This window comes from Rattus norvegicus, chromosome 18 (assembly GCF_036323735.1).
Source record: "Rattus norvegicus strain BN/NHsdMcwi chromosome 18, GRCr8, whole genome shotgun sequence".
In the NCBI taxonomy this organism is placed as follows: Eukaryota; Metazoa; Chordata; class Mammalia; order Rodentia; family Muridae; genus Rattus; species Rattus norvegicus.
In genome coordinates this window covers 66,958,176-66,970,526 of record NC_086036.1, presented here as the reverse complement: position 1 = coordinate 66,970,526, position 12,351 = coordinate 66,958,176, and the positions used below count along the sequence as shown (strand labels likewise).

General features: G+C 38.7%; 1 pseudogene; it reads left to right on the top strand.

The window, feature by feature from the left end:
* Positions 1 to 7,791: 7,791 nt before the first annotated feature.
* On the top strand, positions 7,792 to 8,128 carry Hmga1-ps1 (high mobility group AT-hook 1, pseudogene 1; annotated as a pseudogene).
* Positions 8,129 to 12,351: the final 4,223 nt, after the last annotated feature.

Here is a 12,351-nt window from a genome sequence, read left to right as displayed (position 1 = left end):
CTGAGACCTCACAGCCCTTGTTCCAGTTTTTGTGCACTGTCCAATTCTGAGTGAGGAAAGAGTCTATGATGGATCCATAGACCAGCCAATCTCCAGTTCCAGCCTCCATGGCTTCCCTGACTGTTGTAATCTTCACCACCATGGTAGATTGTATGCAAATGAAATTGTAAGGCAGAATAAGTCTTTTATTTCTGAAGTGTCTTTTTTCAGAGATTTTATTACAATAGCATGAAACAAGAAAAAGTGCATGTTTTAGACACAGGAAACATCAATAGAAGATAGATATAGAGATAGATATAGGTAATGATAGATAGATGGATGGATGGATGGATGGATGGATGGATGGATGGATGGATGGATGGATGGAAGGATGGATAGATGGATAGATGGATAGATGGATAGATGGATAGATAGATGATATATATAGTTAAATAGACAGATAGATGACAGATAGTTAGAGAGAAAGATAGATAGATGATAGATGTTAGATGGATAGATAGATATGTAGGTAGATGATCAATAGATAATAGATGATACAAAGATGCATAGAAATCAAATTCCCATATTTTCCTGACATTGACCAAAGACTGTTTCTTTCCTAAACAGTAGTCTTTTTCTACAACAGAAAGTCTCTGATCTCATGGCTAACTGTATATGTTTTCTTATTTCTTGAAGTCTTCAACCTTCCTCTCCCTTCTGAAATGCAGAAGACTGGTAATTCTTTGCTACAAACTTTCAATTATTCTCATTTATATGTAATTCTGGAAGGGGAAGCAGTATCACTGTGTCCTGATTAGCTACTGCATCCCGGGAGCTCAGTAGGTTTTCTGGTGCTGATGAACATCTAACACTCAGTCCTTTCCCAGGATGCTCTGGGATTCAAATGCCTTCTGGTTCCGATGGAGTGGTCTGTGGGTCCTCTCACCTCTTCTGGAGGGTGAAGGTTTTCAGAGCCTATTGGGATCATCGTGGCTCTTTCCCCTGCAGCTACAAATCTCCTAAGAACATCTTAATTTTCTAGATATAAATTACAGCCCTTCTCTCTTTTCGGGGCAGGAGGCGTGCTATCTTATTTATATCCATTTTCATCCTGAAAATATTTAGGGTAGAAATGATACCAATATGAGATCAATCAGTTGAGTTGAACCATAAATCAAGGTACAGAGAATTGAAATGAAAAAGTAGATTGTGTGTGTGTGTGTGTGTGTGAGAGAGAGAGAGAGAGAGAGAGAGAGAGAGAGAGGTTCACATTTGAAGACTAAACTTTTTTTTAGTCCAAAAGTTATAAAATCTCAGAGAACAAAAGTCCAAGTGTAAAGTGTTACTGAAATTAACAAATAGATGAGCTATAAATTATAACCTCAAATGGGAAAGGAGGAGTTAAGAATTCAATAAAAAAGAGAAAGGCACATATCATCATTGTGTATGACTACAAAGCAAAATAAAAAGTAAGAATTATTTCTGGAAGTCAAAATGTATTCTTTAAAACTTGAAATGTAGCTCAATTTTCAGAATTGGACTAAAAATATCTTTCTGTAAGAACAAATGTAAGCATGTAGAAGTGAGCAAAGGCAAAATATGCTGCTTGCTTCATGTGTGTATGTGTGCATGTGTGCATATGTGCTTAGATGTGTGTCTGCCAGTTTTGTTTGTATACATGCATCTTTTTAATGTTTGTCTAATATTCATGTGCATATGTATATGTCATTTGTTAAATATTTAGATGAGTAAATTGAAATTTATTGAAAACTAAATATACAAAAATATTTAAAAAGCATAATGAACAGTAAAATTAAAATTTATCATTTTTTACATTAATGGAGAAGTAAAATAAAAACAAATGATTGACCGAATTGTAAGAAGAATAGGAAAGAAAGTACAATTTATAAAACAATTTATATTCCTGTACGATCATAAAATAAAGGTAAACAAAATTAAGGAGCATACAACTTTTATGTATAAATAAATAATCCATATATTGTGTGTCCCTTCATATATCCTTATTAATATATGGATGTGGACATGCAAAACATGTCTCAGACGTTAAGTTTTAGAATATGTGAAAGTAGCTGGAAACAATGTCGGCAAGGTTTTATGCGTGATCGTAATATTGTTTGCTTTTGTTATATTACTACAATTTGTGTAATTTATTTGACTGCCTTTGATTTTTAAAAGTCTCGATTTTAAAGTGTATCTGAGGAAGGCAATTTGTTAGGTAATCGAATTTTTAAAAGACTGTCAAGCTGTGGTAAAGAGCTAGTGAAGAAATTGCCTTGCAGGAGATTCTTCGGTTCCTGCTTTGCTCCCTGCTCCCAGCTCCCACTGCTCTATAAATTTGTATTTTTCTGCTTATAAAACAAACAAGGAAATGGAAAAAGAAGTGGTTGAGAACAAAGTAATGTCAAGACCCAGAACACAGATGCTGTAGGACCTTAGCAACATTTCAATCCACCCCACCAAAAAAAAAAAAAATCCATAAGGCACAATCAATTGTAAATTCAACATGATAGTGTTTGTTGGTGCTTTAGAAAGGAACTAAGAAATGGTGGTGAAAACTCCGTGAATGAGGCTACTGTTCTTGGAGGGAACCACAAAGGTCTCTTGGAGCCCGTTTCTTCATTTTTATAATACACTTTAATTTTTCAAAATTATAATTATGTAATTTCCCCTTTCCTCCAACCCTCTCATGTACCACTTTGGTCCCTCTAAAACAATACATTTTTAAAATACTAAAGAAGTGTGTGTGTGTGTGTGTGTGTGTGTGTGTGTGTGTGTGTAGCACTGAACTCAGGGTGCCAAGCCTATAAAAGCATCTGTACCAGCTGATCCCTCTTACCAGTTCATTCAATACATTTTTTAAGCCTAAACATAAATTATGAATTTTTTTTACCGATCAGAAGTTCTCACAAGGAGATGTGGAAAGTGAGATAATTGCTAACAGAATGTAGCTCTTTAGTTTCTAAGTACTTAAGCCATGGGGAGCCCCTCCTATGCTGTGAGGCTAGGCAGTCTAATAGGGAGGAAGACACATTAGAGAACCCCGCAGTGCTGCCCGCTCACCTCAGACTTCCAATCTCCAGATTCGCAAGACGCTAACTTTCACTTTGAAACCATCCAGTCTCTATGACTTTATATAGCTTCCAGAACAATCTAAGACACACGTGACCTAAAACACTACAACAAGGGCGATGTAAAGAGGATGAAGCTTGAGCAAGGTTGAGGAATCTTGCCAAGTAAATTCTGAACCCGTGAAAACTGTGTGTGACTCTATAAACATGGATTTGCAGTAGGAGATGGGTGGTTGGGTGGTTATAAACAATATTTTGCAAACTCAAAGGATCAGGACAGATGATGTCATCCATCAGGAGACTTTTATATCAAGAATGAAATAATAATAACCCTTTACAATATAATAATCTAAGATAATCATTACATGAGGTTATCTATCAATGGAACGCAAAACATTCCTTATGGTCAGTCATGGTACTGATCCACTTAACAGTGCTAGGTATGATTTTGATTTCCCAGCAAAGTAATACCTCACCCCCCAATCCAAGACATGGCTTCTTTACTACTGGCCTCCACACCTGATATGCGTTTACCCTCTTGACTCTCTGTCCTTAATTCTGTTTGAAGCAGTGACTCCATGGAACCAATCACAGGCCATTCCAAAGACCAAAATGCTTTGTTAACTATGGCTTAGTTTGATGACACAAAGTTTATCTTTTTAGCACATTCATGAAACTATCATTTGGCACTGAAGAATCATAGAGAGGTTTGTTGCTGCTATAACTGTCCTATGTATTAGTGTTTTGGTGATTTATAGGGCCATGCCATGTGCTAAGCTTTCCATGATGCTTCAAATATCTGAACACGTTTCCAGAATAACCTATGTAAAATAGGTCAGCTGGAAATTCATAATTTGGGAGCAATGTTAAAACATTAATTTTCTACAAATATTTTACTAAAATAATAAATTGTGTAGCACCTTCCTTAGATGTCAATCTAGAATTTTCTGCTGGATCAATCCCATCATGAAACATTGGGGCAGCAAGGGAGAGTGAAAGTCTTAAATATGGAATCTATAATAAAGCTTTTTTATATAATAAATAAAGAAGAATCAGCCACTTGCCCCAGCAAGCAACATTTACTATTGCTCCATACAATTGACTATGTTGAGCTCTTTACATATCTTAACTTATATACTCTTTTCAACAATCAATTATTGAAAATATTGCTAATTTATAGGTTAACACAGTATACCACAATGAGATTTTCCTAGGTTCAGAGTGAACTTCTTAGAAATGGTAGGCAAGGACTAACAGGAAACCAGTGAGTCTAAAGCCAAACTTTCAAACACATGCACTGTCCTCCTAGAGCTGCTATGGCAAAGTCACAAAACGTAGGTGCCTTAAAACAACACCAATTTACAGTGTGATGGTTCACCTAGAAGTTTGAAGTGAGGATATCACGGGAGAGTCTAGGAGAAACCATCCCTTGCTCACCAAGCTTCCTATACTTTCTGGTAATGTCTGATGTCCCTTGGGTTGTAGAGACAACATTCCAAGCACACACCCACCTCCTCCCTGTACTGACGCTTCAGCATACACTTCTCCTCACATAATGATCTCGGTTTTGCTTTACCTGAAGACCTCGCTTTACCCTGGTTAACTCTATAAACACCATATTTCTTTGTTCATTTGGAGGGAAGGGTGCAAAGGATTGAATCTTAGACCTCTCATGTGCCAAACAGACGTTCTAGAGCTGAGCCTTTGCTTTAGGCTTTCATGGCTGATTCCAAATCAGATTACATTCTAAGCTACTGGCATTCAGATTTCAGCATATTTTTTGGTAGGGAAGGGGAGGATATGATTCGACCTGGAGGATATGACTCAACCAATAACTATTTACTATCTAATAATTATGTTTCCTAAACATATTTAAAATCTTATCTAAATGTGAATCATTGTAGGATATTATTTAGAAAACTCATATCTCAAGGTGCTTCATTTTCGCAATAAAGCACATTATATATTAAAATAGAACTACAAATCCACCTAAGAGTAAGACTGTTTTAGCCATTCTAAGATGTGAGAAGACAATAATTTGAGCACTGCAACCTTATTCTTCCTCTTATTATCTTGATTTTTAGAATGCATTTAAGATTCCAGGAGGTGAGGTCTGAGACCTACAGGATGCTCCTTCTCAGTAAAGTCTGGAGATGAGAAAGTTCCTCGTTAACAGCTTTATGAATGTAATTATTTCAGTGCCTGAAATAGGTTGTAGCAGAATTTTTTAAAAAAATCAGGAACATCATTTCCTAAATCCAAGGCAGTTAATTACAAGTTAGCTTAGCACTTCTTGCTAATATTTGGAAGGGACATAGTGAGAAAAAGTCCCTTCCTGTCTTCTGGGCTTTATGTACTGCAGAGGCCATTGCCACAGTGTCTTAGCACTGGAGAGACCAAAACAAACTTTCCTTCATTAAATGCAAAGGCTTATTGTATGGTTCGTTTGCTGGACATTTTGAGTATGACTTTAAGATACACTGTTCATCTAAACTAATTTTAATTGTGCTTAGAGTGCTTGTGCAAATCCAAACAATCAAGAAAGAAGGGAGCTTCCCATGTTTATAGTGCTCAAATTGCACCAGGACTTCTGAGCACTATCTCCTTGGTTTTCCTTTTCTTTTCTTTTTTATTGGATATTGTATGTATTTCATTTCAAATGTTATCCCCTTCCCCCATTTCTCATCTGGAAATCTCCTATTCTATTTTCTTTCTCGCTTCTTCTATGAGGGTGCTCCCCCACTCACCCATTCCCACCTCTCCTTCCTGGCCTTCACCTACTCTGGGGCATCCAACCTTCACAGGACCAAGAGCCTCTCCTATTGATGCCCAACAAGGTCATCTTCTGCTACCCATGCAGCTGGAGCCATGGGTCCCTCCATGTGTACTCTTTGGATGGTGGTTTAGTCCCTGGAAACTCTTGGGGGTCTGGTTGGTTGATATTGTTCTTCCTATAGGTTGCAAACCCATGCCACTCCTTCAGACCTTTCTCTAAGAAGACCATGTGACCTGCAGGAGCAGTTCCTTATCAAATTCTAGACCCTATTGTGCAATGAAGGTATTTACATTTCAAAGGAAAGAGGCAAAAGTTTTGCATCAATCAAAGAGTAAATTCAAATGATGCTTAACACTTAAAGAATTGTGCAAAGAAAACCAAAACTGTACAGTGTTGATAAGTAATGTTTGTAAGAATTTATCATTAATTCCGTGATAAAGGAGTTGCATAAACAGAAAGGTGGAAAATAGACCACAGATTCTGCCATTAAGAAATTCACGTCTTTAGACATATGAGCCACATGAGATCTAGACTATGTTGAGAGCACATTTCTGCATCTGACTCTTTCAGCTGCTTGTTGGGTCTTTTGGAGAGCAGTCATGGTAAGTCCCTTTTTGTGAATGTCTACAGAAACACACACACACACACACACACACACACACACACACACACACACACACACACACACACACCTGTTTCTCTTTTTCTACTACCCCACAATTTTAGGATTTGGGGAAATTATTTATCTAAAGATTTAAGTATACTTTTAATTTAATATCTACTGAAACTTTACAATCTCATGTTCTACGAAAAGAGCATAGGAGATACTTTTTGGTTTTAATTAATTAATTAATTAATTTTTATACTCCAGATTCTATTCCCCTCCCAGGCCACCTACCAAGGATTCCACAACCTTTACTCTCTACCCGCACTCCCAGGCTCCACAAAGATATCCCTTCCACACCCACCCCACCTGACCTCTAAACTTGGGACCTCCAGTCTCTTAAGGATTAGATGCTTCTTCTCTGACTGAACCCAGACCTGGGAGTCCTCTGTTTTATATGTGTTGGAGGTCTCATCTCATCTGGTGTATGCTGCCTGATTGGTGATCCAGTGTCTGAGAGATCTCAAGGGTCAGGTTAATTGGAACTGCTGGTCCTCCTACAGGGTTGCCCTCCTCCTTAGCTTCCTCCAGCTTTTCCCTAATTCAACCAAGGGGGTCAGCAGCTTCTGTCCATTGGTTGGATACACGTATCTGCATCTGACTCTTTCAGCTGCTTGTTGGGTCTTTTGGAGAGTAGTCATGGTAGCTTCCTTTTTGTGAATGCCCCATAGCTTCAGTAATGGTGTCAGATCTTGGGGCCTCGTCTTAAGCTGGACCCACTTTGGGCATGTTGCTGGATCTTCTCCTTAATTTCTAAACTATATTGCAAATTTTATTTTAGTCTGAGAATAAGCTGGGGATTCCTCGGGTTCTGTTTCAATCAGAATTTGGGAATCAGGTAGCTTTCTGTTTGTCAGGCTTTTATAAAGTTAAGACAACCAGATATTTTTGCATTATAATTTGTATTTCAAATGCATGTCAGTAAAGTTGACACAAACTTTTCTAGAGACTTTAATTTTAAATTCTCTGACCTCCTCTTACTAGCATCCTAGCCCCTTCAAGAAATGTGAGATGCCAAGTTTTTTTCAGGCAGTATTGGCTGCTTGGGAGGAGAAGGGGTGATAAAGGGCACAGTAGACATACTGAAACAATAGCACAATAAATAGAATAACAAGGCAAGAGAAACTTAAAAATGAGGCATATTTATATAAAGCGATATACTGTTTTTAATAAACTATAACAATCCTCTAATTGGGACTCTGAGTCGAGGCTATTTCTGGTGTTGGCGCGGCTCCAAGAAGGCCCAGACTCACTCTGTGCTGCCCCACACATAGAGAAGGAGAATGAGCCAGTTGGTCTCAAAGTCCAGGCAGTCCCTGGCCTCCAAGCAGGAAAAAGATGGGACTGAGAAGTGAGGCCAGGGCAGACTGAGCAAGCAGCCTTCGAAGGAGCCTCGCCAACTCGGGAGAGACCTCGGGGACCACCAAAGAGAAGCAAGAATAAGGGCGCAGCCAAGACAAGGAAAGTTACCGCAACTCCAGGGAGGAAACCAAGGGGCAGACCCAAGACACTGGAGAAGGAAGAAGAGGAGGCCATCTCCCAGGAGTCCTCGGAGGAGGAGCAGTGACCACTTGCAGTGCAGCCTGCTCCTTGGCCATTGAGGAGAAGCCTTCCCCTGGGACTGGAAGCCCTGCTGCCCCTCCTGACAAGGTTAACTCCCCATCAAGCCGCAGCCCAGCCTGCTGCGCACCTCCCTCAGAGCCCTTGCTCATAGGTCTCAGGGCAGGCACTTTGTTTTGCAGGTCCCATCTGCCCTGCTGTTCCTGGCTTCCCTGGTGGTCAACAACAATCATGAGGCATAGCAGTGGCAAAGGGGATTAGTTTTGATGACAGCACTTTCATGGACCTCTGTTGTCTAATGGACATTCAAAGGCAGGCTGTCTTTAGCATGTTCCATTGGCATGCAAGACATGGAGAAACAAGACTAACGGTTAAATACAGGCCCACTAGGAGAAGGAATAGGATATCCAGAATATTGTAGAGTCCTTGACCTTATTATGAGTTACATTAATAGTCAGAAAAGTGACCCATCTCAGCAGTCTAACCTGGGTCCCAAGTGGGAGAAGCAGGGCCAAAAAAGAAATAAAGAGAAAATGAAAGCAAAGAGTCAAAAGCTGTGTTCAAGAAGGTTCGAATTGCCAATGACCCGGGCCAGCAAGTGTACTAATGGTATAGCTCTTTACGCCCCTCAAGTGAGAAGCAAACAGCAAGTTCATAAAGAGCATAAGACAGCAGACTTGCAAGGGGCTCAAGGTACCTCAATATCCCCTCAATGTCCCCCTTAGCAAGGTACAGTCTGAGGTTTTAAACAAAGCCTTTTACTCTACTACCTGTCCCCAGGCCCTGGTACCAGTCCATAGTTGACCTTGCCTAGCATGACCCTGCTATGGTGGAGGCAAAAATGCCTACATCCTCTATCAGGCTTTCTGGGCAGTCTCTAAATCAGTTTAGCCCCCAAGAGAAAAGCAGATGCGCTAAGAGATGAATGGATACACGTGATATTTTGAGAGTGTAGATAAATAAATTAAAGAGAAATATATAATGTAGCAATTCTGTCCACTCAGCATGTCTACTCTAGTTCGTAAAAACACAGCAGATACTTGATAAAGTGACAGGAGGAGAATGCTCTGGTTTAGTTCATGTTCATGGAGGCCTTAGATATGTGGAAAGTTCAGAGAGAAAGCATGCACATAATAAAGAGTGTTCAGCAGGCAAAAATTATACGTGTAAGGAATCCATTCAATCAATAGCTAAAAGGACGAAGCTATGGAAAGACGCACAGGACAATGAATAGATGCATACTATAATTATCAAACCAAATGACCAAATCATTTTTATTCCCCAATGAATAGATAAAAAATTAAGGTTACAAAGTTGAGTTGCCAAATTGCAGTGATTATATTCAGATTTCCCAGAATATCTAAAGATATTATGACAAAAGGTGGAGTTTCCTGACCCTTACATGCTCAAAGTTAGGGACAGTGAGCGATCACTCCCCTCCAGCCAGCGACGAGCATGTGCTCTCCTGGAGTCTACTGCAAACCATGGTAATGGATGAAGATGTTTGGAGGATTCTAGCTTAGTATTGCAACAACGATCTCCCCTAAATTCTGAGAGCCTTATTGACCACCATCAGTTATGTCTCTATAATAAACAGAACTCCTAGAAAGGTCCAAGGAACATTTATAGTAGCTGCAACGTCATCATCTGTTAACACTCAGTTTAGACGTTGCCGGCAAATTTTCAAAAGCATCAAATTCTACCAGCTTCTACAAAGGCTCTTAGCAAACAGACTATTGCTTGTTTGTCTTGAATGGATAAATTGTAGGCAACGTGGTGAACGAGGAAAAGTAAACTTGGTAGTTCTTACATTTAAACAAGCAATTAATCAGGGATGCATTATTGAAATATCTACAACATCCAACAGAGAACACAGTTGTTTTCGCACCTTAAAACCCCTAGAAATGGAACATGCACACAGATATTTTTCTCAAAGATGCTAATTATATTTTTAGGCTACAGCTATTTAAAAGTTTTTTGTTAATCTTTAGAAATAGCTGACACAGTTTTCTTTTACTTCCTTCTGGTGTTGTTCCTTACTTTTCATTATTTTAAAGACCTACGTTCTAAACTCCCAGCTGAGAATTTAGGTTTTAATGACTTTAAATTTGTTTATGACAAAATCCAGAAAGATAAAATTAATTTTAGTCCCTTGCTCACCAAAATGCACAGGGCATCTTCCGTCTAAGCCCAAGATTAAAGACTCTTGGCTTGGGGTAAGCCACTCTAAGATAAATTTTAAGTTTGTATGATAGATGCCATGGTTCCTTAGAGTCTCAGTATGTTTAAGTATGTATGTAAGTATGTTTAAGTGTGTATTTTAGGTACATATGTTCCTGACAGAGTCTAAGGACCTGACTTGTCTGTTAACTATGCAGGACACCTTAGGCATGATGTTGGTACTGTGCTAGTAACAGAGACTGACAATCACCTATACCAGTGTGTTTTCAAATTCAGTGAGGAAGGAAGAAGAGGCAGGCACTGGATTTCCATAGGCCCAGTGCAGTGTCCAAATGTGTGCTTCTATTTTTAGAAGGTTTTGTAATTTATTTTTATTATTGTCAGCACATCTCTGCTGTACAATGTTCCAAGTGGCATTGTAAGATACTTGTGTGCCAGGGACCTTCCTGGCATCACAAATACTGATGGGGGACACAGAGATGGATGAAGTCCAAAGAGTGATGACCTATGGCCTTCTAAGTTTCTCTTACTGTTCTGGTGGCCAGAAGTTAGCCTCTGGAAAGTTAACTTTTTCTTACTGTTCTGTGCTGAGAAGCAAGGGTTTCTTTCCTCTGTCACTCTCTCTGTTTTGTGCTAATTAATGCAGGTTTCTTTGCTCTGTTGCTTAAAACACACATATACCCTGGTCAGGCCCAACCACCTGTCTCATCAACTCCCCAAGGGTTCATGTATATTTACATACATGTGCACGTAACATATACATACATATAGACAAACAGGCGAGTGAATAAAAATATGGCCCTTTAGCCACAATGAGCCTGGACTTAGTAATAAAAGGATGAAATTATTGTATTTGTACAAAAAAATCAATAGGCCCGGAAATCATCTGGGGCAATAAGCCAGATCCAACGTACTATTTTCTAAACAAACTCACAGATGATTGTGCTGAACCAGCATGGTAAACTCTTCCCTCTTGTCCTTATGATTGTGCTGAACCAGCATGGTAAACTCTTTCCTTTTGTCCTTATGATTGTGCTGAACCAGCATGGTAAACACTTTCCTTTTGTTCTTTCAGGATCACGCTTCAGAAAGCACCTTTTATACCTATCCTTGTTTGTGTGAAGACAGAGAATTTCAAACTCAATCCAGAACCTGAAGGAGTTCAGCATGTAGAACATTTGAAACACTGGTACTCTCCCCCCAAATTAAATCCAAGATGATCCATCATCCTCAGACAACACCATAAGGGATATGCTTGCCAATTAATGTAGACAATGACTCATCAAAATTTGAAATGTGTTTATAATGATTTTTACCAGTTCTGCTCAACAGTTTATGGGTAATTCAATCAAGAAGAAAATTGGTATCTAACATTTTATGTATTTATGGTATTGATATATTGAAACTCTGTATGTTACAACCTCCAACAGATGAACATTTCAATTTCATCTTCAAGTCTGACTAATTTATGAGTATTTATATTTAATCACTGCCTGAACTCAATCTTTAATTTTTGGTAGGCAGTTGCCCTGGAGTAGGATGACTAAGTTATATATTATATGTCAGTTTAAGTTTCTAGCATCTGACATGTAATTTTCCAAAGTGGTCCTGACATTTTTCTCCCCCACCAATAATATGTGGGATTTCCAATCCATGCTATCAACAATATCATATGTCAATTATCTTTTGAACTTCAGCCATTCTAACTGGAATATTATAGCTCGTTTTAGATTTAATTTGAAACTGCTTGCTAACTGGGGACACCAACCATCTTTTCTTCTCCCATTCATGGTGAACGCTTTCATATTGTGAAGAAGCTGTTCAAATCTTTCTGCATATTTTACATTAGCTGCCTTGGGAATACTCTATGAGGTTCTTCTCTATTCTTATAAGTGCATTCTCAGGTGTGCTTAGCAAATAATTCTTCCAAGTTGTAAACTGTTTTTCCATTTCCTTAAGCAAGTTTTAAAAGTAAGCGTATTCATTTTGCTGATGCCTTTTGTACCAAGTAGTTTTTAATAGTTTATAATCTCACATATTTGGATACAATTTTGCATAAACATATATTACAAACTGCCTTTTATGTTTTTTCTACATTTATA